This window comes from Pseudophryne corroboree, chromosome 8, assembly GCF_028390025.1.
Source record: "Pseudophryne corroboree isolate aPseCor3 chromosome 8, aPseCor3.hap2, whole genome shotgun sequence".
NCBI classification, from domain to species: domain Eukaryota; kingdom Metazoa; phylum Chordata; class Amphibia; order Anura; family Myobatrachidae; genus Pseudophryne; species Pseudophryne corroboree.
This window is the reverse complement of record NC_086451.1, coordinates 14,936,287-14,961,747: the sequence shown is the minus strand read 5'-3', so window position 1 is coordinate 14,961,747 and position 25,461 is coordinate 14,936,287. Positions and strand designations below refer to the sequence as shown.

Genomic DNA, 25,461 nt, shown 5'->3' with positions numbered 1-25,461 from the left:
CGGAAGAGTTTCACTTAGGACGTTTTCTCCATTTTTTGCAGGATGGTGTGGAGACGGGTCTACGATTGGGATCAATCAAGGTCCAGATTTCGGCCTTGTCAGTGTTCTTCCAAAAACAATTGGCCTCTCTTCCAGAGGTTCAGACCTTCGTGAAAGGGGTTCTGCACATCCAGCCTCCATTCGTGCCTCCAGTGGCACCATGGGACCTCCTTAACGTGGTATTGCAGTTCCTTCAATCGGATTGGTTTGAGCCTCTACAAAAGATAGAGTTGAAGTTTCTCACTTGGAAAGTGGTGATGCTTTTGGCATTGGCATCCGCAAGACGGGTGTCGGAATTGGGGGCCTTGTCTCACAAGAGCCCTTACCTGATTTTCCATGAAGATAGGGCAGAGTTGCGAACTCGCCAACATTTTCTTCCAAAGGTGGTTTCTGCTTTTCACATAAACCAACCTATTGTGGTGCCAGTAATTACTGACACATTCACTGATTTAAAGTCTCTAGATGTGGTTAGAGCTTTGAAAACCTATGTTGCTAGAACAGCTCGTATACGGAAAACAGAGGCTCTGTTTGTCCTGTATGATCACAACAAGATTGGCTGTCCTGCTTCCAAGCAGACTATTGCACGTTGGATTAGGAATACGATTCAGCAAGATCATACTACGGCTGGATTGCCGTTACCGACATCGGTAAAGGCCCACTCCACTAGGAAGATGGGCTCATCCTGGGCAGCTGCCCGGGGGGTCTCGGCATTACAACTTTGCCGAGCAGCTACTTGGTCAGGGTAAAACACATTTGCTAAGTTCTACAAGTTTGACACCTTGGCCGATGAGGACCTAAAGTTTGGTCAATCGGTGCTGCAGAGTCATCCGCACTCTCCCGCCCGTACTGGAGCTTTGGTATAGACCCCATGGTCTTGATATCGTCCCCAGCATCCTCTAGGACGTATGAGAAAATAGGATTTTGATAACCTAATGGTAAATCCTTTTCTCCTAGTCCGTAGAGGATGCTGGGCGCCCTTCCCAGTGCGTACTTTACCTGCAGTTTAGTTATTACAGTTACACAAGTTGTGTTATCTTGGTTTCAGCATGTTGCTGCAATTAGTTCATGCCTGTTGGCGTGTGTTATGTTGAATGCCATGTGTGCGGCATGGTTGAGGGTGCGAGTTGGTAGATATCTCACCAGGGGCGGATCCAGAACAAAATGACAGGGGGGGCACCATGACAGAGGAAATGAGGGGGAGGTACTTTAGAGCGCACATAAGACGCACGTGCTCCAGAAAAGTGGGTTTGGCCTTGCAACAATAGGTGTGGCTTCAAAGAGAATGCCATATCCATGAGGCAGTGGGTGACGCCACAGAATGTGACATGGGGAGATTGTTTGTGACATAGTGGATGACGGGGAGAGATAGTGGGTGACAGGGAGAGGCAGACAGGAGGGAGAAGTGATGGGGAGAAATAGTGGGAGACAGAAAGGCAGTGGGTGACAGGGAGAATGTGACGGGGAGAGGCAGTGGGTGATGTCAGGTAGAGAGTAAAAGGCAATGGGTGACAGGAGAGAAAAGTGATGGAGAGAGATAGTTGGAGACAGAAAGGCAGTGGGTGACAGGCAGTGGGATCTATATATGGGACACCGGTCTAGATAGGAATGGGGCAGAGATATGGTGGTGGGAGGGGGAAACACTAGGCTGTAGAAGGGGGTACACTGGGCTGAATGAGGGGATGTTCTTGCTGAGGGGCAGTGAGATGGGGGCAGAGGGCTGGGAGAGGGGAGACACTGGGCAGGCAGGGTGGTAGATTCTGGGATAAGGGAGTTAGTGAGATGGTGGGGGACACTGGGCTGGATTGGGGGGGCCAGGGCACTATGAATGGGATGGCACATGGCAGGATGGGAAGGGGGCAGTGAAAGGGGTAAAACTGGGCTGGTGAGGAGGGATCAGTATGTCTAGAGTCACTGGGGGGTTCTAGATGGGAGAGCAGCGAGATGGGAACAGTGGGCTGGTTGGGGAGGGAAGGGGAAACAATGGGCTGGCAGGATGGGAGATACTGGGGCTGGGGGCAGTAATGGTGGGGGCACCAGGCCGGAGAAGGGGGCAGACACTGAGAGAGCACTGTTCTGCTGCTGTTTCTGTCTGGCCCTGCACATGCGAGTGCTGCACCGCACACTCACTCAGTAGCCCTTCCCGTGTCCCTGCACCCTACCTGCTTCCTCGGTCCCCAGCTCAGCTCAATCACCCCTGCACTGCCAACTCAGGTGCAGGGATCTGTCTCCTGGTGGCGGATCCGGCTGGCTCCATCAGGCGGCAGCTTGCTCCATCTAACAGACGGCGGCATTGACGGCTTTCACTCCCCTGCAATCAGCGTTCCGCGGAGCCCCTCCTCCCCCGTGTACTAGTGCAGCCAGGGAGAGGGTGACACTAAAGTCCGGATTAAGCCCAGCCCGCGAATCAGAATGCAGGAGGCGGAGCTGGGCTGTTCGTTCCTAGGTAAGCTGCTACAGGAAGGAGGGACTGACAGCCGGCGGCCTCATTGGCAGTGCAGCATTAAAAAAAAAAAAAACGTCCTAAATGACAGGGGGGGGCACGTGCCTTGGTGCCCCCCCCCCCTGAATCCGCGTATGTATCTCACCACTAGTTAAGTAAATCCTTTCCTCGAAATGTCAGTCTCCCTGGGCACAGTTCCTACAACTGAGGTCTGCAGGAGGGGCATAGAGGGAGGAGCCAGTTCACACCCAATGAAAAGTCTTTAGAGTGCCCATGTCTCCTGCGGATCCCGTCTATACCCCATGGTCTTGATGTCGTCCCCAGCATCCTCTACGGACTAGGAGAAAAGGATTTACCGGTAGGTTATCAAAATCCTATTTTTACTCACGGGGGATGGAGCGCGTCTGGCTTCTCATACACCATACTGCAGAGGGGAAATAAAAAATATCAGGGAACATTATTAAACAGGTTTTTCAATTCTCTGCACAATTTAAGCATAAACTGAAAGATGTAACTACATGCAGAGAGTCGGGGAGCTAGTGAAGAGAGGCAAGAGGCAGTATATAAATGCCTCCAAATCAGCATTTATATACGTGCTGTATAGTACTGCCAGAGCGGTGTCAGGCCTTTTACTGACGCCTATTATTTCTGGGATGGGATAGGAAATGTTCTCCATAAGACAATCTGCCTTCATTCTCAAATACATAACACAAAGCTTTATCTAGAGGATGTTAAAGTAACCTGAAGGTTGAGAGGAACTATGGGCCTAATTCAGCTGATCTCTGTTGTGTGAAATCGCACAGCGCCCGATTATGGAACGACTGCGCATGCGTACGGATCGTAACGTGCAGACGCGAGGCCAAACTGTGAAAAAAATCCTGCGTCTTTTTTAATTGCTAGGCGAACGCAAGATGATTGACAGGAAGAGGACGTTTGTGGGTGGTAACTGGACGTTTTCTGGGAGAGTAAGGAAAAACGCGGGCGTGCCCAAGAGTTGTCAGGCAGGGTGTGTGACGTCGGCTCCGGTCCCGATCAGCCTGTGTGTATTGCACTATAGGAGTAAGTCCTGGGCTACACACAGACTGGAAAAATCATTTGATGGTGAGTGAGTTGTGAACGGATTTGCAGCTGAGCGGCATTTGCAAAGCTTTTCGCACGGCGTACGCAGAATTGCACAGAGCGGGTTTTCACTCTGTCTGGGCAGCGACTATCCGATCACTGTTGTGCGAATTTGCAGAGGTTTGTGATCAGGTCTGAATTAGGCCCAATGTCAGTAAATTTACTGAGAAATATTACTCTCTAACCATTTCTGACCATCAGGACATCTCCTTCCACCTGTTCTAACGGAACACCTTCCGTGGATTAAAGAATGCCAACATGTACCAAATGCAGCCACCATCACTAGAACCTGCTAAACCGGTCTGGGGTCCAAACTCTAGACCAGATGCAAGGCGATTGGCTCCTGCCCCATACAAGCTGATGATGTCATATTGTGATGTCACTACCACAACTGCACAGCAGAGGGCGCCCTCTGTCCTCCCTGATACGTGGAAACACTGAGTATATTTGTGTTGGTGTTGGTATTGGAGGGATGGGGGGGGGTCTGTTTAAAATCTTCTATAAATTGTAGACATTTGTAATAATGATATATATGTATGGTAAACGAGTCAAGTGAATTTGGTGACATTTTGTGACTCTTATTCGGTATTATTTAAGTAAAAAAATATATAATAATTTTATTTATATAGCGCTCTTTCTCCAACAGGACTCAAGGCGCTTTACAGGCATCAAAAACAATTCACATAACACAGAAGATGTAAGTAATACAGCAATAGATCAGCCACACAGACATAAAAGTAAACCTTGAGCACACAGAAGCATAATACAGGATTGGTGTAGGCATTTTGGGTAATAACTTCCAAGGGCTGTGTATTCCACCCTCACAAGTTACCAGGTGCGGCAGCCATCTTGGGTGCACTGCGTAGGATTACACAGGGTGGAATAGTCCACCCCTAGAAGAGATGACACAAAATGGGGAGATTGTAGAGTCCTAAAGTTCAGAGTAGGGTTCCAACAAAACCGTCAGGTCCATGTATTTCTCATCCCATCCACAAGCGCACCAGATGAGGCAGCCATGTTGGGCGCACTTCGAAGGTTACACTGCGGGAGGTGAGCCATACAAGGGCCCAGTGCATATATGGGAAAACTGACACGAGTGTAGTAGTATGATGTGCAATGGCAGGGTGTGCAATCAGTGGAGGTAAACATTACAGGAAAAACACAGTTCCCTGCTCAGCTTGAGGGAAAGGCTCGGGGGCAGACTTAATGTTATATGACCAGAAAACATCCTCCTAAGGGCAATTTCTTTAATATATTTATGGATATGCACCAAAAAGAGGGGGCAGAAATGGGAGCCAAGGTTGTAGGCCAAACTGACACAAAGAGGATGGGAGGGTGCTTTTTGGAACAATGTACAGACAGCAAGTTACAATTTTAAACACCACAAAGGGGGTGATGATCTATAGCGCCCTCTGGCGAGACGTTTTACCTTTGCAGAGCAATGTCTTTAACTAGGTCCAGCTGTGAGAAATTTGTAGAGACTTGACGTATGCTGCCCCTGTGTGGAGAGAGTGAGCATTACACATCACTATTCTCAGCAGGTAAAAGGACTCCCCCCTATTTCCACTATTAGACCCCAGATTCATGACGTGCTCTGACCCCAAATCGTTTTTCTTAACTGTTTACCCGACAGTAATTGCACTTTAAGCCGAACCCACATTTTACATCACAGATTGTCCGACACTTCTATCAAAAGATAAACGAGGAGACATAACTCACGCCGCAGCTGCTTAGTAACTGGCAGAGTAATAGAGATACAGTATATAGGACAGTCCATATAGGACATGTGTGCCCTTTATATTTCATAGAGGGAAATCTGCGTTATGAAGTTGGTTGGTTACCTTGAAGGTCATTTGAATTGGACACATGTAACAGTAATACTATAGCTCTAATAAAATGCTAAATCCCAAGAGAAATCCTAATTCCAAATTTAAAATGAAAACAAATGATTATTAATAAATAAAAAATTACTTTCTGAACAATAGCTCCCCCCCTTCCGTAATACTGTGGCTGATTCAGGAATGAATGCAGTAGATTGACGTACGTCTTTGTACGCAGCGTCTGTGCTGAAATATGCTAATGCATCAGAAGGCGTCTTGTTTTAGCGTGCCAATTAACAGTGAGAAGCCTTCAGGATGGACTGGGTGGAGGCTATTGTAGATAGAGGTAAACAAGTAGACAGGTTTTTCAATCTTTGGGAATCTTATATATCCACTTTGCCCCTCACTACACGGCTACACATTCATGACAGCCTCAAGAACACTACATGGTACTTAACTAGGCTGGCTGCACAGGACCAGCCTCTATCTTTAGTGTAAGAATAGACAATTATGACGGCTCCCCTTATATACGTCTGTGATGTATAACACCATCAGTGTATTGACAGTTTACTCAATTATAATGCAAAAGTCTTTATGGTTTGGCATATATGAATGCGCTGTACGACCCCTGGCTATAATCCTTGTATGTTACTGTATTATACATTTCTTGTACATCTTTACTTTGTAATATGGTATCAATGATGTCTCAATAAAAAGTAAAAAAAAAAAAAAAAAACAGTGAGAAGCCTTGACCCAGGTGCCTCTTATGGGCCCTACACTTTTGTCGATCCGCCGCCGAGCTGCCTGACGGCGGATACGGCCGACGGGCGACCCGGCGGCGGGGAAGCAGTGACGGGGGGAGTGAAGTTTTTTAACCCCCCCCCCCCCCCCCGTCACGATAGCAGTGCAGGCAAATATGGACTAGATCGTCCATATTGGCCTGCATGCATAAGCGATGGGGCACCAGCGATGAACGAGCGCGAGGCTGCGCATCATTCATCGCTGCTGCATTCACACTCAAAGATATGAACGGTATCTCGTTCATTAATGAACGAGATCATTCATATCTTTCAGTGTTATCGCCAAGTGTGTAGGGCCTATTAGAGTCCATACCTATTCCAATCCAGAAGGTATTGTAAAGCACCTTTGGATGTTTGAGAATCCAGGATTTTCTTGATCTCAAGCTCCTATTATCCTTACAGAGAATGATGGTCAGTAGACAGAGGGCCTAATTCAGACCTGATCGCTCGCTAGCAGTTTTTTGCAGCGCTGCGATCAGATAGTCGCCGCCTATAGGGGAGTGTATTTTAGCTATACGAGTGTGCGATCGCGTGTGCAGCCGAGCGGTACAAAAAAACATTTTGTGCAGTCTCTGCGCAGCCCAGAACTCACTCAGCCGCTGCGATCACTTCAGCCTGTCTGGGATCGGAATTGAGGTCAGACACCCACCCTGCAAACGCTTGGACACGCCTGCGTTTTTCCAACCACTCCCTGAAAATGGTCAGTTGACACCCACAAACGCCTTCTTCCTGTCAATCTCCTTGCGATCGGCTGTGCGAATGGATTCCTCGTAAAAACCCATCGCACAGCAATGATACGCTTTGTACCCGTGCGACGCGCGTGCGCATTGCGGTGCATACGCATGCGCAGTTCTGACCTGATCGCAGCGCTGCGAATAAACAAAGCGTTCGATCAGGTCTCAATGACCCCCAGAAAGCGGTAAATGAGCAAAAGATTTCAACAGAGAATTTATTTACAAAAAGGTCAATTTTTATCTATTTTAATGGAAATCGATCTCAATCGATGTTATGTTTCATAGGCCAAAACACACATTTACTAACAGACAATTTTTTATTATAACTTTAAATGTTAATAAATGTGTGTTTTTGTCCCTGAAACAACATCGATTTACATTCGGTTTAAAATTGTTGAAAATCGACCTTTAATAAATATATCTCCTTGGAGAAGAGAATCAACTGCAGGAATTTTGGAAGACAGAGCAAACGAGGTAGATGAGGAGGATAACTATATAGAAAAAGAAAGAAAGAGTCATGGAAATGGAATCATGAGACTGAGTTCCCGATTAATCCCTCGTTTTCCCATTGGAAGATATTTACTACAACGCTAATAATACAGTGCGATACCGATATTCTTACAGAACGCCCACCAGAATTTGGCAACAGATTACTCCATTGGTCAGAGCCAAACCTCGAGAGGACAGCCATGTAGGGCAAAACCTCCTTGATGAATAAAGAAACTATAGAAGAGCCATGTTATGGAAGTGGTCCATAGCTATCCAAAGAAAGGTCAGGGTTTGGCTGGCGATAGATGAGGGCCCAATAGGTATTTCATGAGATACTTCCTGCTGGGCACAGGATGGAACAAAATCACTGACAAAGTGAAATCCACATATAGTTCTGACCAGGTAATGAACACTTGAATGCCGGCAAACCGGGAGGAGTTTGCCCACAGTAAAAAAAATTGTGCAGAAGATCAGGAGAGATAGGTTTCCTCCATGTGGAAGTCCAGGAGGACCAGAATGTGCATTACAGTAAGTATTGATTCCAGCTGAGACGGAGGCCCAGAGTCGGAGGAGTCAAAAGTCTATGCTAATAGATTGGCTTTACCATCTTTAGTGCCAGGATGGTAGCTGCCCGGGAAGCCGAATCATGAGGAAACCAACAACCACCTTGTTTGAATATGGCGCGCTGATGACATCAGCAGTCACCTGAGCGCAACTCTGGTAAGAGAGACACACGTCTGCTCCTATACATTGTATAGTGGGCATATTAGCAACAGGGTATCTACTGTGTCCAGTTCTGGAGACCATATCTCCAGAAGTATATAAATACATTAGAGAGTGTACAAAGAAGGGCAACTAAAATGGTGCATGGCCTACATCACAAAACTTACCCAGAAAGACTAAAAGATCTTAACATGTATAGTGTGGAGGAGAGAAGGGAAAGGGGGGACATGATAGAAATTTTCATACATATCAAGGGTCTGACTCTTAACAAAGTTCAGGAGGGAAACATTCTTCAAAGGAAGATAAGTATTAGAACTCGAGGACATACTCTAAGACTGGAGGGGGGGGGGGGGGGTTCAGGGGAAATTTAAGGAAAAATTACTTCACAGAAAGGGTAGTGGATAAGTGGAATAGCCTCCCATCAGAGGTGGTAGAAGCTAAGACTGTAGAGCAATCTAAACATGCTTGGGATAGGCATATGAATATCCTTACAAAGAATTAAGGTTTAAACAGGGTTGAGATTACATAAAGGATAAAAAAAAAGGGGCAGACTAGATGGGCCAAGTGGTTCTTATCTGCTGTCAAATTCCATGTTTCTATGTTACTGTATAACCAGCCTGACACACATTATACATACATAACAAAGTACATATAGAAGGATACTACTCACTGCGGTTCACAGGACAGTGTCACCTGGGAACGCCATGCAACGCTTCTCATTCCGTACCTGAAACAGCCAATCACATAAATCAATCCCTTTCCTATTAATAATCCATAATAACTTCACGGTTACGGTTTACTACAAAGGCTTTGGAAGCAAATTAATAATACTAAATATATTATGTTATACAGGAAAAATGTAAATTATAATTAAAAAAAAAAATCTAAAAACCAAGTTTGTTGCATCCTACGGTACTAATGAGCGATTCCACCTGCAGGCGGGGGTCAGGGGTCAGTGGACATGATGGGGCCTCCTGTAATCATGTAGTTTGACACCAGTGGGTAATGGGCCTAAAGCAGTCTACGGGCTCATTGATATTATATTCTTGGTATCCGTTTGGATGTTTGACCAGGTCAACATTGACATGGTCGACACATGAAAAGGTCGACATGAGTTTTTCACATTTTTTTTTCTTTTGGGGAACTTTTCCATACTTTACGATCCACATGGACTATGATTGGGAACGGTAACCTGGCCCGAAGCATGGCGAGCGGACGCGGTGCACTAATTGGGGTTCCCTGTCACTTTACGCCGAAAACAGTAAAAAAACCTCATGTCAACCTTTTCACGCGTCGACCTTTTCACGTGTCGACCATTTGTCCATGTCGACCAATAGTGGTCGACCTAATGACTGTCGACCATAACATGGTCGACCATTCATACCGGAACCTATATTCTTACCATGTGGATGTGGTGCTGGCTAATCTTAGAGTGAAAATATATATAGAACAAATGGAGCGTTTATCATTACACCAACTCACCACACGAAGGAGATCAGAAGGAGAATCACGGCATAGTTGAGGAAACAACAATATTTCTTCCCACAGCCCTTATCATCTGGAAGAGAAGAATATTAGAACAACTGGACTTCTGCAAGTTACTAAGGGGTCTTTTATCATTAAATATTTGCGGGATATTCCCAGAAGACTGGTGTTTTTGGGGGGTAGCTGCCAGGGACGATTCCAGAGAGGAGGAGGACCGTGTGCTGACTCGTTCTGGGCCCCCTCCTCCCTAGCTGGCTGCGCTCTAGACTCTGGGCACTAGGGGACCCTAGCACTGTCCCAGGTCTCCGGGAAAATGGCGCGGTGGCCATTTTACCAGTGATTTTCTTACTGCGCATGTGCGAAATGCAGGGAAAATGGCCGCCGTGACATTTTCCTGGTGATTTCTCCTCAGATGTGAGGAGAGCTACTCCGGATAGAGGGAGTATGGTACGCTTGATCCTTCTGTGATGGTATATGGGTCTTGAAGGTGGATAGCAAGATCTGCATCCATCTCTGTATAACCCCCATCATACCGTTATGTGTGGATCTTTCATCTTCCTGTGTGTTGGGTACGCAGTATTTTGTTGACACGGATAAAGATAACACCTCAGCACTTTGGGGTGGGGTTCTCGCGGTTTGTTCGTTACATGTACTACGCTATGATTGCTTTCATGTCTTTATCTTATTTTATATTTATACTACGAGACGCATGAGACCATCAAAGATCTTCAGGATTGGCCAGCAAAAGCCTTTACTCAGGAACCCCCCCCCCCCAGAGGATGGGAGGCTTAGGTCGCAGGGCAGACTATGGATGGGCAACAGTGTGTTCGCTATCAATGGCGAAACTGCGAGTGGCCATCGATGATCACTAACTATGCTACGGGAGACCATTGATGGTTTCCCGATTATTTCTGTGAATGACCCGCGGGACAATCACAGCCTGGGGCGGGGCTTTGTGATGTCAGGGGCGGGGCTATGCTCCATGTCTCGGCGTCTTGTAAAGGAAAAAAAAGATATTTGTTTAGGCTGAGCTATCGATGGAGGGAAACCATCTGATTCTCTCCCATCGATGACAAAACCATTCAAGATCGGCCTTAAACCATCGATGATTAGGAATCATCAAGGGTCGATGGCCATCCCTAGGGTAGACTGGCCAGAGGTGTGCTGTTACTGGTGTTCTGGGACCCAGTTATCTTCAATGAGCCCCAAGGGGGAGGAGGGCTGTAAGGCTCCAGAGGGGAAATAAAAGGAGCAGCCAGGGAAAATGAGGGGGGAGGCACAGATGGGAGTTTACCTGGTGAACCATTCAGAAATGTAGTCACAGAAGAGAAGTGCTCGGCTCCTGCTAATCCCTTCCACTGCAACACTCTGCCTAACTGTACTAAAGTGTAGGCTCCTCTCTTAGGAGGACATTTACTAAGCAGTGATAAGAGCGGAGAAGTGAGTCAGTGGAGAAGTGCCCATGGCAACCAATCAGCTGCTCTGTATACTTTTAAAGTATACAAATTAGAAATGTTACATCAATACTGATTGGTTGCCTTGGGCAACTTCTCCGCTGGCTCACTTCTCCACTTTTATCACTGCTTAGTAAATGTCCCCTCTTAGTACCTTATTACCCACTTCTACAGGAGTAATATAGGGGTAGACTCTCCTTTCCCCCCTTCTCCAGTTGCCTCAGGAACATTTAAAAGTAAGGAGGCATCCCTTCTTTTGTGCCCCTGTTAACACCTTCCACTGCAGAACTCTGCCTAATTGTGATAAGGAAGGAAGGTACACACCCCTCCTGTTTTACCCCGTGCCAGAAAAGAATTCTAGAGGTTAGGTTCCCCTTCGTCTAACTTGCCTCCAGTTTTTAAGTCATTTAAGGGGTAGGCACCCTACTGACAGTGCTTTACGTTCATGACAAGCGACAGGGATAGGTTCCCTTGTTTCACTTCTCTTCCCCATTGAGGTTAATGTGCTAAATGCTAAAGTGTGTTGATGTAAATTTATTTTATTTAATTGCTAATGTGTTCATGCCAAAGTGTATGTTTAAAATGCAGACAGGTTAATGCAAAGGTGTGCTCCTAAATGTGGAGTGTGATGAAGCAGACCTATCTCCGAAAACGCTTGTTAAAATGCAGGGCTTTATGATATGGCTTGTGCTTTCTCATAGCTAGGCTTTATGGGGGGTAATTCAGACCTGATTGCTGGGCTGCTAATTTTGCTGTCCTGCGTTCAGATAGTCGCCGTCAGGGCTGTTTCTATCCAATTTGGCTCCCAGTGCGAGATTTAAAAATGTGACCCCCACCACTAGATTAAAAAAAACCGTGAGCGCGCACCCGGTAAGGGGGCGTGGCCTCATCTAAATGGGTGTGGCCTCGTCTGAAAAGACTACCTCACAATCCAGTTTTTGACCCTGCTCCAACAGATCACGACCACCACAGGAAAAAAAAAAATTCTACCATATTAAGCCCCACACAGTAATGCCCTTGATACATTAAATCCCCACACTACGGCAGGCAAGAGTCCCCATTTCACACATTACGGCAGGTGTCCCCATTTTACACATTGAGAGAGAGAGAATACTTACAGAGGTGATTACCGCTCTATGGCCCCGCCTCACCAGTCGCTCCTCGCGCCGGCCTTTCCCTCTTCCTAACTTGGATCCCCCTCCGTACTCCGCTCGGGGAGGGGGGGGGGGGGAGTTTCGGGGTTGCATCGTGACGTAACGACACAACCGTGTCATACCGTGAAACTCCGCCCCCCGAGCGGGTTACTCGGGAAGAAATAGGAGGGGGAAGCAGGGAGCCGCAGTTAGTGCCACGGCCTGCCCCAAGAAACGGCCCTGGTCGCCGCCTCCAGGGGGAGTGTAAATTCTCTGTGCAAGTGGGCGATCCCATGTGTACGCAGAGCTGCGAATATCCACTGTGTGCAGTGTGTGCGCAGCCGAGGACTTACTCCTACAGTGCGATGAGAACAGGCTGATCGGGGCCGCAGCGGACGTCACACACCCTCCCTGACAACGCTTGGGCACGTGGCTGACCGGCAATGGCCATTGTTGTCCGATGTGCATTGCGATGCATACGCATGCGCAGTTAGGACCTGATTGCCTACTTTGCGAAAATGCACAGCAACGATCAGATCTGAATGACCCCGTATGTGCGAAGAGCCAAACTGGCAGCACTTTACGCTCATGCTTTTGCCTTATAAATGTTGGACTCTATATGCTAAAGAGCTATCCGTGCACGGACTGAAAGCCAATACTTTTGCTCTCTGAATGTTTATCTTTTCCCTAAACACTGGACCGTGCATGCGTACTGCTTACATCGCAGGGAGGGTATCCGTTCACATGGTCGACCATGTTATGGTCGACAGTCATTAGGTCGACCACTATTGGTCGACATTGACATGGTCGACATGGACACATGGTCGACACGTGAAAATGGTCGACATATGAAAGGTCGACGCATGAAAAGATCGACATGCACTTTTTAACTTTTTTTTCTTTTCGGGAACTTTTCCATACTTTACGATCCACGTGGACTACGATTGGAATGGTAATCTGTGCCGAGCGAAGCGGTAGCGGAGCGAAGGCACCATGCCCGAAGCATGGCAAGCGAAGCGAGCCATGCGAGGGGACGCGGTGCACTAATTGGGGTACCCCGTCACTTTACGCAAAAAACGACACCATAAAAAGTTACAAAACTCATGTCGACCTTTTCACGTGTCGACCTTTCATGTGTCGACCATTTTTATGTGTCGTCCATGTCGACCAATAGTGGTCGAACTAATGACTGTCGACCATAACATGGTCGACCATTCATACCGGAACCGCAGGGAGTGGGATGTAAAATTGGATTTTCATATTCAAGTACATGCTAATTAGTTAAGCTCTGTGTTAGGTCATTTAAACTGTTACTATTGCATAATCGAGATGTCTTTTGGTGAGAAGTAAGGTTTCTACTTTATCTGTTTTATGTTTCAATAAAGTAGAGTTGGATCCTGTACTCTTGTGTGGTCATTGTGTCTGCGGTGTAAGTCGGGTCTGCCTCTCTGATCTTATCCGAACCTGGTCCATATTAGTTCCCCACTCTTAGACCAAGTTTCGTAGACTTTTCCTAAACATAACGATTTTAGGGAAAAAAACAAAAACAATCAGACTTGTTCTGGGGGTGCGTGAAATAAAGTAACTATAAATTCTATAGAAATCACCGTGTCTCATTTTCCCTCCTGCAATTGAATAAGAAAACCCTGTGGCGGAGGAAAAACCCAGTACAGGTTTTTTTTATTTCCTGCTCAATTGAATTTGCCCTTAGTGTTGGATACTCTATACTAGTGTTTCTAAAACATGGTCCTCATGGAACCCTGGCAGTGATGGGTTTCAAGGTATCCTAAAGACTAATTGGTACCACCTGTACATCTATTGCGTGAGTCAGTTAACACAACAGTGTATCAGCTAGATAATCTGGAAAACATGCACTGTTAGGGTTCCATAAGGACTGGGTTCGATAAACCCCCTGCCTTCTGCAACTACACAACGTCTGCTGAATCCATTGGTGTGACATCAGCTTTCTCACAAGCTCTGTCCATGCATGCGATAATAGATACATCCCTGCGATATATTCAATTATATACCACAGTGCGAACTGGAGTGATTGATCACATTCCATCCGCATTTAAGATGCAGATTGTGATAAATATGACCCTTGTGGAGAGATAAAGTGGATGGAGAGAAAGTTCCAGCCAATCAGCTCCCAACTGTCATGTTACAGGCTGTGTTTGCAAAATGACAGGAGCTTATTGGCTGGTACTCTATCTGGTCCACTTTATCTCTCTCCAATGCTTCCTACATCTCCTATATATTTGTCTAAATCTGTGACTCTGTGCCCGTAACGCTGGGAGGAGTCACAGCGGTGGGCGGAGTCAGCAAGTCCATCTCTCTCTCTCCCATCCCCCCACCCATCAGCAGCTCTGATTCCCCGGCCGCGGCGCCGGCCCAACAACAACGGCTGATGCCGCCCCCGGCATACACATTAGGAGGGACGGGTGGCGCAGGAGAAGGCTCTCATAGCCCTCCCTGCGCCGTGTACACAGACCCGCCGCCTCCTCCGCACAAATCCTGCTGTCAGCTCTCCTGCTGTGACAGGAGGCGAGTGCTGCAGTGACGTCATCTCCTGCAGCACTCTCCTCCTGTCACACAGCCGGCACACACTCTCCAGTCTCCGGGGGCTGCCAGCATCTACAGGCAGGCTAGAAACACCCCCGGAGCGAGAGAGAACAGACCCGCGAGGCCACGCCCCTTTCACATCAGGCCACGCCCCTTTTCGGCCGCAGGGGGGGGGGGGGGGGGAGAGATGTGTGTAACAGTAATGCTGAAATGCTGACCCGGTGACGCCTCTGGACACTACTGTTTACCAGCCTGCAGCAGCCGCCCACAGCCCCAACGGTGAGTCCCTCCGGCCATCCTACCCACTGTTTCTATGTCTGCTCGCCACTTTACACAAGTCTCCTCTTCTGGTGCCCTCCCCCTCCACTACTTTCCCCCCTCTCTTCATCAGCTTCCTCACTGGGGACCCTCCCTGCCGACCCGCGTCTCTATATCCCCTCCCTACCGCCCCGCGTCTCTCTATCCCCTCCCTACCGCCCCGCGTCTCTATATCCCCTCCCTACCGCCCCGCGTCTCTCTATCCCCTCCCTACCGCCTCGCGTCTCTCTATCCCCTCCCCACCGCCCCGCGTCTCTATATCCCCTCCCAGCCGCCCCGCGTCTCTCTATCCCCTCCCTACCGCCCCACGTCTCTCTATCCCCTCCCTACCGCCCCGCGTCTCTATATCCCCTCCCAGCCGCCCTGCGTCTCTCTATCCCCTCCCTACCGCCCCGCGTCTCTATATCCCCTCCCAGCCGCCCCGCGTCTCTCTATCCCCTCCCTACCGCCCGCGTCTCTATATCCCCTCCCTACCGCCCCGCCTCTCTCTATCCCCTCCTCCCTATGCCTCTGTATCCCCTCCCTACCGCCCGCGTCTCAGTATCCCCTCCCTACCGCTCTGCGTCTCTGTATCACCTCCCTACCGCCCCGTGTCTCTGTATCCCCTCCTACCGCCCCGCGTCTCTGTATCCCCTCCCTACCGCCCCGCGTCTCTGTATCCCCTCCCAGCCGCCCGCCTCTCTGTATCCCCTCCCTATCGCCCCGGGTCTCTCTATCCCTTCCCTACCGCCCCGCGTCTCTCTATCCCCTCCCTGCCGACCCGCGTCTCTCTATCCCCTTCATACTGCCCCGCGTCTTTCTATCCCCTCCCTACCGCCCCGCTTCTCTATATATCCCCTCCCTACCGCCCTGCATCTCTCTATCCCCTCCCTACGGCCCTGCGTCTCTCTAACCCCTCCCTGCCGCCCTGCGTCTCTCTATCCTCTCCCTACCGCCCCCCTTCTATCTATCCCCTCCCTACCGGCCCGCGTCTCTCTATCCCCTCTATCCACTCATACAAATATTGAACCGCAGCAAGGCGTGCAGGGGTTAAGGGGGCGTAGCCCCTTTCGACGGTGTGAAGAGCGCCCGTAGGGCGCGATGAAGCACCTAGTAGACCCATACTTACCTACATTTCTTTTCTCCTCTCCGGGAGATACTCGGAGAGGAAGAGCAGGTGGGTGGCGACGGAGGTGGGGCAGAGACAATGCCGTCATTAGGCCCCACCCACTACACAAGCAGATACCGCTATTGGACGGTATTTGCATATGGGCGGAGCTTCGTCGACACAATTAGCCTATAATCTCGTCATTAAGCCCCCCCCCCCCTCCGTCAGGTCTGCGATTTGTCACTATTTAGCTTCCCATTCTGCCCACTTACCTAGGAAGTGGGCAGAATGCGGGAGGGGTGCCCACTCTTCCGGGGCTACGGGGGACTACCTGAGAAACCATGTGTCTCCTGCAGAATCCGGGAGAGTAGGCAAGTATGCATGTGTTTTGCACTCCTGATTACCAGGATAGTGTAGATTCCTATTGGAGTATGAGAATAAATATTGCAGAGGCACTTGTGCATTGATTGAGGGCGTGACCGCATGATCGCGTCACCATGGCCCCGCCCCCTGTCTAGCAATGCTAATAATACTGGCATAGCAAGGCAGGGGGCAGGGCTGGGATGACGCGAATCGCGTCTTCTGACCCCCAGACCACCCTCTTTGAACTACGCCGTCGGGGAGGTTGCTAGGGGATACAGAGGGGGTGAGGGGTTTGCAGGTGGCTGGCGCTCGGCCGGGAGACTTGCCCACTCTTCCGGGGGGCCAGGAGCGTCACCCAATTTTCGGGAGCCTCCCGGCCATTCCGGGAGAGTAGGAAAGTATGACCTAAATCCTAGACTGTTGGGGTGCCTTGAGGACCGCGTTTGGGAACCTCTACCTTAAGGGATGACTCCGCATTACATATTTTTAGTATAGTATCCCAGCAGAATACGCCCCCCAACTCCTGGTAGAGGGGAACCCACAGTTATTTCAGTAGTTAAATTATAGTATTTATATTACTGCAAAGCTTCTAACAATAGTTTTAGTGCTTAAAGTGTGATTTTATACCCAACCCAATATTAGATGATGAAGTAGACAAAGCAAAATCAGCATTACTTTTACAAGAGTCCTACATACATGTTTTGGTTCCACGCCAGAGGGCAGAATTAATATCTTCATTGCTCCAAACAGAGCAAAAATAAATAAAAATGATTGTGCGTTCTACAATGCGTTTGTCTAAAGTTCGCTGCATCCTGAAAGTGTAAACCTTTGGGATACAGTATTTAGAAAGAATTTATTACATCCACTGAGGTTAGGGCAGACAAAAATTGGCAAGGGCTTTGCTACAACTTACAGCCCAAACGGAAAAAGTGCGCCCCACATGCTTTTTCTATGGGGAAAAAAATCACGACTCTGACGCATTATTCCTTAACAACCTGACCACTTGTCAAAATTCTGCGACCTTACTGCACATCTACATCACACAGCCTATCAAATGGCACCTGGACCAGCAAAATCTGTGTTGTCATCGCAAAGTACTTGCTCTCACAAAACAATTGCTGAGCCGATTAAATATATAGATTGCAAGTGCAACAAATGCAAGAATACCGTAAATGTATAATCCTACATATATTTGCACTGTGGATGGATCTGCAGCATACTTACACCAGTAAATATATGATGTAAAGGTATTATTGTCAGAAGATAACACTACTCAACACATCACCATCTGCCACCTTCATAGAATGCTAAACGTGTGACCCAGCTTTGTCTGTACCATCCTACTAGTGACCACACCCGGTACCCAGTGTACTTACATATCTCCAGGAACATATTACCAGGGCTGGAAGTGTGCTGTGGTCCTGCTGCTGACAGGGCGACAGGTGTGTTACAGGCTGGCTCCGCCTTCTGATCACCTGGGAATGGGAGCAGGTGCTGCTAATCTGTGGCAAGCAGCTTCTGCCTCAAAGAAAGGTGCATTCTCTCATCAACAATGCAGGGCTAAAGCTTTGGAATATTCCTATTGTTTGGTTTATTCTAGAGGCTGTGGATCCTATTCATTAATTACTTTATATCAGGGGGTTTCTTACTGATTATAATGGAAGTCAGATGTTTCGTAACGTTAGTGGAAGTTGCTTCCACAATTCTTAAAGCTAAAAATAGGATTATAATACCTACCGGTAAATCCTTTTCTCTTAGTCCGTAGAGGATGCTGGGGTCACCATAGAACCATGGGGTATAGACGGGATCCGCAGGAGACATGGGCACTTTAAGACTTTGAAAGGGTGTGAACTGGCTCCTCCCTCTATGCCCCACCTCCAGACTCCAGTTATAGGAACTGTGCCCAGGGAGACGGACATTTCGAGGAAAGGATTTATTGTTAAACTAAGGTGAGATTCATACCAGCTCACACCTCATGCATGCAGCACAACGTGGCATTCAACAGAACACAAGCCAACGGCATGAACAATTGCAGCAGCATGCTGACAATAAACGTAACACAACATGTGTGTAACCACAACTAATAACTGCAGATACAGTACGCACTGGGACGGGCGCCCAGCATCCTCTACGGACTAAGAGAAAAGGATTTACCGGTAGGTATTAAAATCCTATTTTCTCATACGTCCTAGAGGATGCTGGTGTCACCATAGAACCATGGGGTTATACCAAAGCTCTAGAACGGACGGGAGAGTGCGGATGACTCTGCAGCACCGATTGAAGACCTTAAGTTCAGTCATCGGCCAAGGTGTCAAACTTGTAGAACTTTTCAAATGTGTTTGACCCCGACCAAGTAGCTGCTCGGCAAAGTTGCAATGCCGAGACCCCCCGGGCAACCACCCAGGATGAGCCCACCTTTCTAGTAGAATGGGCCTTCACCGATTCTGGTAACAGCAATCCAGCCGTGAAATGAGCCTGCTGAATCGTGTTACAGATCCAGTGTGCAATGGTCTGCTTGGAAGCAGGACACCCAACCTTGTTGGGAGCATACAGGACAAACAGAGCCTCTGTTTTCCTAATCTGATTCGTTCTGGCGACATAAATCTTCAAAACTCTGACCACATTCAGAGATTTTGACTCAGCGAAGGCGTCAGTAGCCACAGGCACCACAATAGATTGGTTCATGTGGAAAGAGGAAACCACCTTCGGTAGAAATTGTTGATGTGTCCTCAATTCAGCTCTATCTTCATGGAAGATCAAATAAGGGCTGTTGTGAGACAAGGCCGCCAACTCAGACACCCGCCTTGCAGATGCCAAGGCCAACAGGATGACCAGTTTCCAAGTGAGGAATTTCAACTCCACCTTCCGTAAAGGTTCAAACCAATGTGATTGAAGGAACTGCAACACCACATTAAGATCCCATGGTGCCACTGGAGGCACAAATGGAGGTTGGATGTGCAACACGCCTTTCACGAAAGTCTGAACTTCTGGAAGGGAGGCCAATTGTTTCTGAAAGAAAACCGATAAGGCTGAAATCTGTACCTTAATTGAGCCCAATTTTAGGCCCGCATCCACACCTGCTTGTAGAAAATGGAGAAAACGTCCTAGCCGAAACTCTTCCGTAGGAGCCCCCTTGGATTCACACCAAGAAACATATTTCCTCCAAATACGGTGGTAATGTTTAGACGTTACCCCTTTTCTGGCCTGAATAAGTGTGGGAATGACTTCCCTGGGAATACCCTTACGGGCTAGGATTTTGCGCTCAACTGCCATGCCGTCAAACGTAGCCGCGGTAAGTCCTGATACACGCACGGCCCCTGTTGTAACAGGTCCTCGCACAGAGGAAGAGGCTAGGGATCTCCTATGAGTAATTCCTGAAGATCTGGATACCTAGCCCTCCTTGGCCAGTCTGGGACAATGAGGATCACCCGGATCCTTGTTCTTATGATCTTTAGAACTTTTGGAATGAGAGGAAGTGGAGGGAATACATACACCGACTGAAACACCCACGGTGTCACCAGAGCATCCACTGCAATTGCTTGAGGGTCCCTTGACCTGGAACAATATCTCTGAAGCTTCTTGTTGAGACAAGATGCCATCATGTCTACTTGAGGAACCCCCCAACGACCTGTCACCTCTGCGAAGACTTCTTGGTGGAGGCCCCACTCTCCTGGATGGAGATCGAGTCTGCTGAGGAAGTCTGCTTCCCAGTTGTCCACTCCTGGAATGAAGATCGCTGACAGAGCGCTTGTATGCTTTTCTGCCCAACGGAAAATCCTTGTGGCTTCTGGCATTGCTGCTCTGTTTTTCGTTCCGCCCTAACGGTTTATGTACGCTACTGCTGTTACATTGTCCGACTGGATCAGTACAGGCAGATTTCGAAGAAGATGTTCCGCTTGCAGAAGGCCGTTGTAAATGGCCCTCAACTCCAGAACATTTATGTGGAGACAAGTTTCCTGACTTGACCATCTTCCTTGGAGGTTTTCTCCCATTGTGACTGCCCCCCAGCCTCGGAGGCTTGCATCCGTGGTCACTAGGATCCAGTCCTGTATCCCGAACCTGTGCCCCTCTAGGAGGTGAGAGCTGTGCAGCCACCACAGGAGTGATACCCTGGTCTTGGAAGACAGGATTATACTCCGGTGCATGTGTACGTGGGACCCGGACCACTTGTCCAACAGGTCCCACTGGAATACTCTGGCATGGAACCTGCCAAACTGAATGGCCTCGTAGGCCGCAACCATCTTCCCCAGCAACCGAATGCATTGATGGATTGACACTCTTGCTGGTTTCAGAATATGTTTGACCAGACTCTGAAGTTCCAGAGCCTTTTCCACCGGAAGAAAGACTCTCTGTAGTTCTGTGTCCAATATCATTCCCAAAAATGACAACTGCGTCGTCGGAATCAACTGTGATTTTGGTAAGTTTAGGAGCCAACCATGTTGCTGAAGAACTGTCAGGGAGAGTGCAACGTTTTGCACCAAGGGGTCCCTGGATCTCGCCTTTATCAGAAGATCGTCCAAGTACGGGATAATCGTGACTCCTTGCTTGCGAAGGAGAACCATCATCTCCGCCATCACTTTGGTGAAAATCCTCGGAGCCGTGGACAGACAAAACGGCAACGTTTGAAATTGCTAATGACAATCCTGAATTGCAAACCTCAGGTAAGCCTGATGTGGAGGATAAATGGGAACATGTAAGTAGGCATCCTTTATGTCCACCGACACCATAAAATCCCCTTCCTCCAGACTGGAGATCACTGCTCGGAGAGACTCCATCTTGAATTTGAATTTCTTTAGGAAGAAATTTAGGGAGTTTATGTTTAGGATTGGTCTGACCGAGCCGTCCGGCTTCGGGACCAAAAACAGGCTCGAATAAAAACCTTCTCCCTGTTGTGACTGGGGAACCCTGACAATAACTTGATTTTGACACAACTTTTGTATTGCGTCGCAAACTACCTCCCTGTCCGGAAGAGAAGCTGGTAAGGCCGATTTGAAAAAACGGCGAGGGGGAATGTCTTGAAACTCCAGCTTGTATCATTGGGATACTATTTGTAAAATCAATGGGTCTAGGTCCGAACGAACCCAAAACTGACTGAAGAGTTTGAGACGTGCCCCCACCGGTGCGGACTCCCGCATAGGAGCCCCAACGTCATTCGGTGGAATTGGCAGAAGCCTGGGAGGACTTCTGCTCCTGGAAGCCTGACAAGGCTGGTGATCGGTTACCTCTTCCCCTTCCTCTAGTAGCAAGGAAGGAAGCACCTCGGCCCTTTTTGTATTTATTGGGCCGAAAGGACTGCATCTGATAGTGGTGCGTTTTCTTTTGTTGTGGAGGAACATAAGGCAAAAAGGATGACTTACCCGCGGTAGCTGTAGATACCAAATCATCAAGGCCGTCGCCAAATAAGGCCTTACCTTTATATGGTAGAGATTCCATACTTTTCTTGGAATCAGCATCAGCATTCCATTGGTGAATCCACAACGCTCGCCTAGCTGAGACTGCCATGGCATTGGCCTTTGATCCCAAAAAACCAATATCTCTCGCAGCTTCCTTAAGGTATGCTGCAGCGTCCTTGATATAACCCAGCGTCAAGAGGATGCTATCCCTATCTAGGGTATCTATTTCAGAAGACAAGTTGTCTGCCCACTTTTCGATAGCACTTCTTACCCACGCAGACGCAATGACAGGTCTGAGTAGCGTACCTGTGGTCGTATAAATGGACTTTAACGTAGTTTCTTGTTTACGATCCGCAGGATCCTTAAGGGCGCCGTGTCAGGTGACGGGAGAGCCACCTTTTTAGACAAACGTGACAGGGCCTTGTCCACAGTGGGGGGTGACTCCCACTTTTCCCTATCCGCCGAGGAAAACGGATAAGCTACCGTAATTCTTTTGGGAATCTGAAACTTTCTGTCAGGACCTTCCCAGAGTTTTTCAAATACCGTGTTCAGTTCATGAGAGGGAGGAAACGTTATTTCAGGTTTCCTTCCCTTATACATACAGACCCTTTTATCAGGGACAGCAGGGTCCTCAGTGTAATACCTCTTTAACCGCCACAATCATGTACTGAATGCTTTTTGCCAATTTTGGATCTAATCTGGAATCGCTATAGTCGACACTGGAATCAGAGTCCGTGTCGGTAGCAGTGTCTGCCAACTGGGCCAACGTACGTTTTTGTGACCCTGAGGGAACCTGACTTTGCAATAACATATCTTCCACAGATTTCTTCCATGCCTGGGTCTGAGACTCCCACTTATCTAGCCTCTTACTAATAAGAGCCACATTAGCATTCAAAGCGTTGAACACATTTACCCAATCAGGCGTCGGCGGTGCCGACATGGTCACCCCCGCAGCCGTTTGTGTCCCTAATACAGCCTCCTCCTGGGAAGAGCCTTCAGCCTCAGACATGTCGACACACGTGCACCAAACACCCACAGACACACCGGGCATATAGGGGACAGTAAAGCCTGTCAGAGAGACACAGAGGGGATTTGCCAGCTCACAACCCAGCGCTAAATCAACGGGTCTGAAATCACCCAGAAATTGCCTCAGACCTGTAGCGCTTTTATTACATATATTGCACCAATTTACATGCCTCCCCCCCCCCCCCCGTTTTGTACCCCTGGTACTTGTCAGTGTGAGGAGGACCAGCGTCTCTGCAGCTTGTGGAGAGGAAATGGCGACGTGAGCAGTGAGGAAGAAGCCCCGCCCCCTTAATGGCGCGCTTCTGTCCCGCTTTCTGATATTTATACTGGCGGGGGTTAGGACAGTGCCGTGGCACTAATGTCCCCTCTTGCCAGTGGATATTGAGAATGTTTTTTAGCTGCCCAGGGTGCCCCCACCCCCCCCCCCACACACACCCTGTAGTTCTGTGTGTGGGAGCTTGGCGCACAGCGTCTGCCCACTGCGTGGTACCTCAGAAAATGCAGTCACTGAAGAAGAAGTCTTCTTTTCTTCTGTTACTCACCTGTCTTCTGACTTCTGGCTCTGTAAGGGGGTGATGGCCGGCTGTGGGAGCAAGCGTCTGAGCGTACCCAGCGATCAGCACCCTCAGGAGCTAATGGTGTCCTGTAGCCAGAAGCAGAGCCCTTGAACTCACTGGAAGTGGGTCATACTTCTCTCCTCTAAGTCCCACAAAGCACGGAGACTGTCTTTTTCAGAGAAACTCAGTAGAGTTCCCTGTAGTGCGTCCAGTCTCACTGGGCACAATTCTAAAACTGGAGTCTGGAGGAGGGGCATAGAGGGAGGAGCCAGTTCACACCCTTTCAAAGTCTTAAAGTGCCCATGTCTCCTGCGAATCCCATCTATACCCCATGGTTCTATGGTGACCCCAGCATCCTCTAGGACGTATGAGAAATATAAACATCTAGTCTAGAACCCTGGAGAATGATCTGGAATTAAATGAAAAAAACCTGTTTCTTTTCTCTCATTGTCATGATGTTACACCACAGGTATGTCAAAGTCAGAAAAATATCTCTATGCACACTGCCATATTTGCACCTCACACAGGTCTGCGCTGCGCATGCGTGCGCTCTCCCGTGCGTGCGCATACTCGCTGTTGCGGGCACCCGCGGGCGCGCGGTATGTGCATTTACGGTAGAGTTCATGTGTTCATAGCGTGCGACTCAATCGTTACACATTTTCACTATATAATGTATTTTGTAGATCATGGTCCCTCTGATAGATTCTGAAAGTTTGGTTAATGTAGAATGTTCATGAACAGAGAAATCCCCCTTTGTTTGATACGAAGGGTCAGACAGGAGTAATACAGTGGTGTTTAGTATCCATCGGAAGAGTATCTAATTAGCAATATTCCGGTGTTGGTTTGAAGCGGATTAATCGCTCGTGCGAATAATTATGGACATAAGAAGTTTATGTCCATTTACTATTATTTGCACTTAATTATCCATGCAGCGGGAAACCCAGTTTCCCTCCCACCTGAGCTGTTGGAAATAGTCACAGCCCACCTGTATGAATCAACCTATGACCTTTTGTTATAATGCGAAGCCGAATTCCTGTGTCCAATGAACAATGAGATTGTAGGGACCATTGAATTGTATTGTGTGTGGGGCATAAATAGACAAGCCGATCACATCCAGCTCACTCTTCAACGGTTATCATTGCTGAAAATCGGGAGCTGGATGTCCAGAGGCGCATGCGATCGTTTCCTTTGTGCGTAAGTTTTCTCTGCAATCATATTGTCTTTCCTTGTTGTTATGGGCCATATCTCTCTCTCTCTTCTCCTTTTTCTCTCGTAATCCCTTGAACGTAATAGTATTGTATTGTATTTCATGTATAGTTATCTGGTTAGGTAGTCTATGTTATATTGTAGTGTATGACTTGTATTGTGTTAATTCTTTTGCAAGTATATCATTCATAATATATATATTAGGCGTTGGACCCTAAGCACGGTATCTGTGTATTTCTTATAGTGTTTAGTATTCTCAGAGCGTCGGTGACGCTCGAACAGCATTTGAGTTAATAAGGTTACACTAGGTTGCATCTACACCCTATTTCTACACTAAGGTTTTACTGCATAATATACTGTTTATGGTTTAGATATAAAGGTTTAACATTGTGAGCGTCAGCGCCGCTGGTGATCTCCTCGTGGTCCCGAGCGTCCGCTACGCTATAGCGAATCATTACGTTAGACGGCAGCCAATAGCGTGCCTGCCTGTGATCTCTTGGCCGTGAGCGAACGTGATGCTTGAGCGTCTCGACTACGGCTAAGCGATTGCTACGCAACGAGCGTACCCTTACGGTACTCCATACGTGAATAATGTACAGTGTTCTTAGACCTCAAAGGGTTTTATATAAGATAAATATTTAGCTTTATCAATTGGCGGCTCGCCCGTCCTTCACATATCTGCACTAGGTAATTTCAGCAGACATTATCCAGCA

General features: G+C 48.1%; 1 pseudogene; it reads right to left on the bottom strand.

Annotated features, from left to right (window-relative positions):
* The window catches only part of LOC134948138 (histo-blood group ABO system transferase-like), a 40,841-nt pseudogene extending 22,694 nt beyond the window's left edge, over positions 1-18,147 (bottom strand).
* Between the last annotated feature and the right edge of the window lie 7,314 nt (positions 18,148-25,461).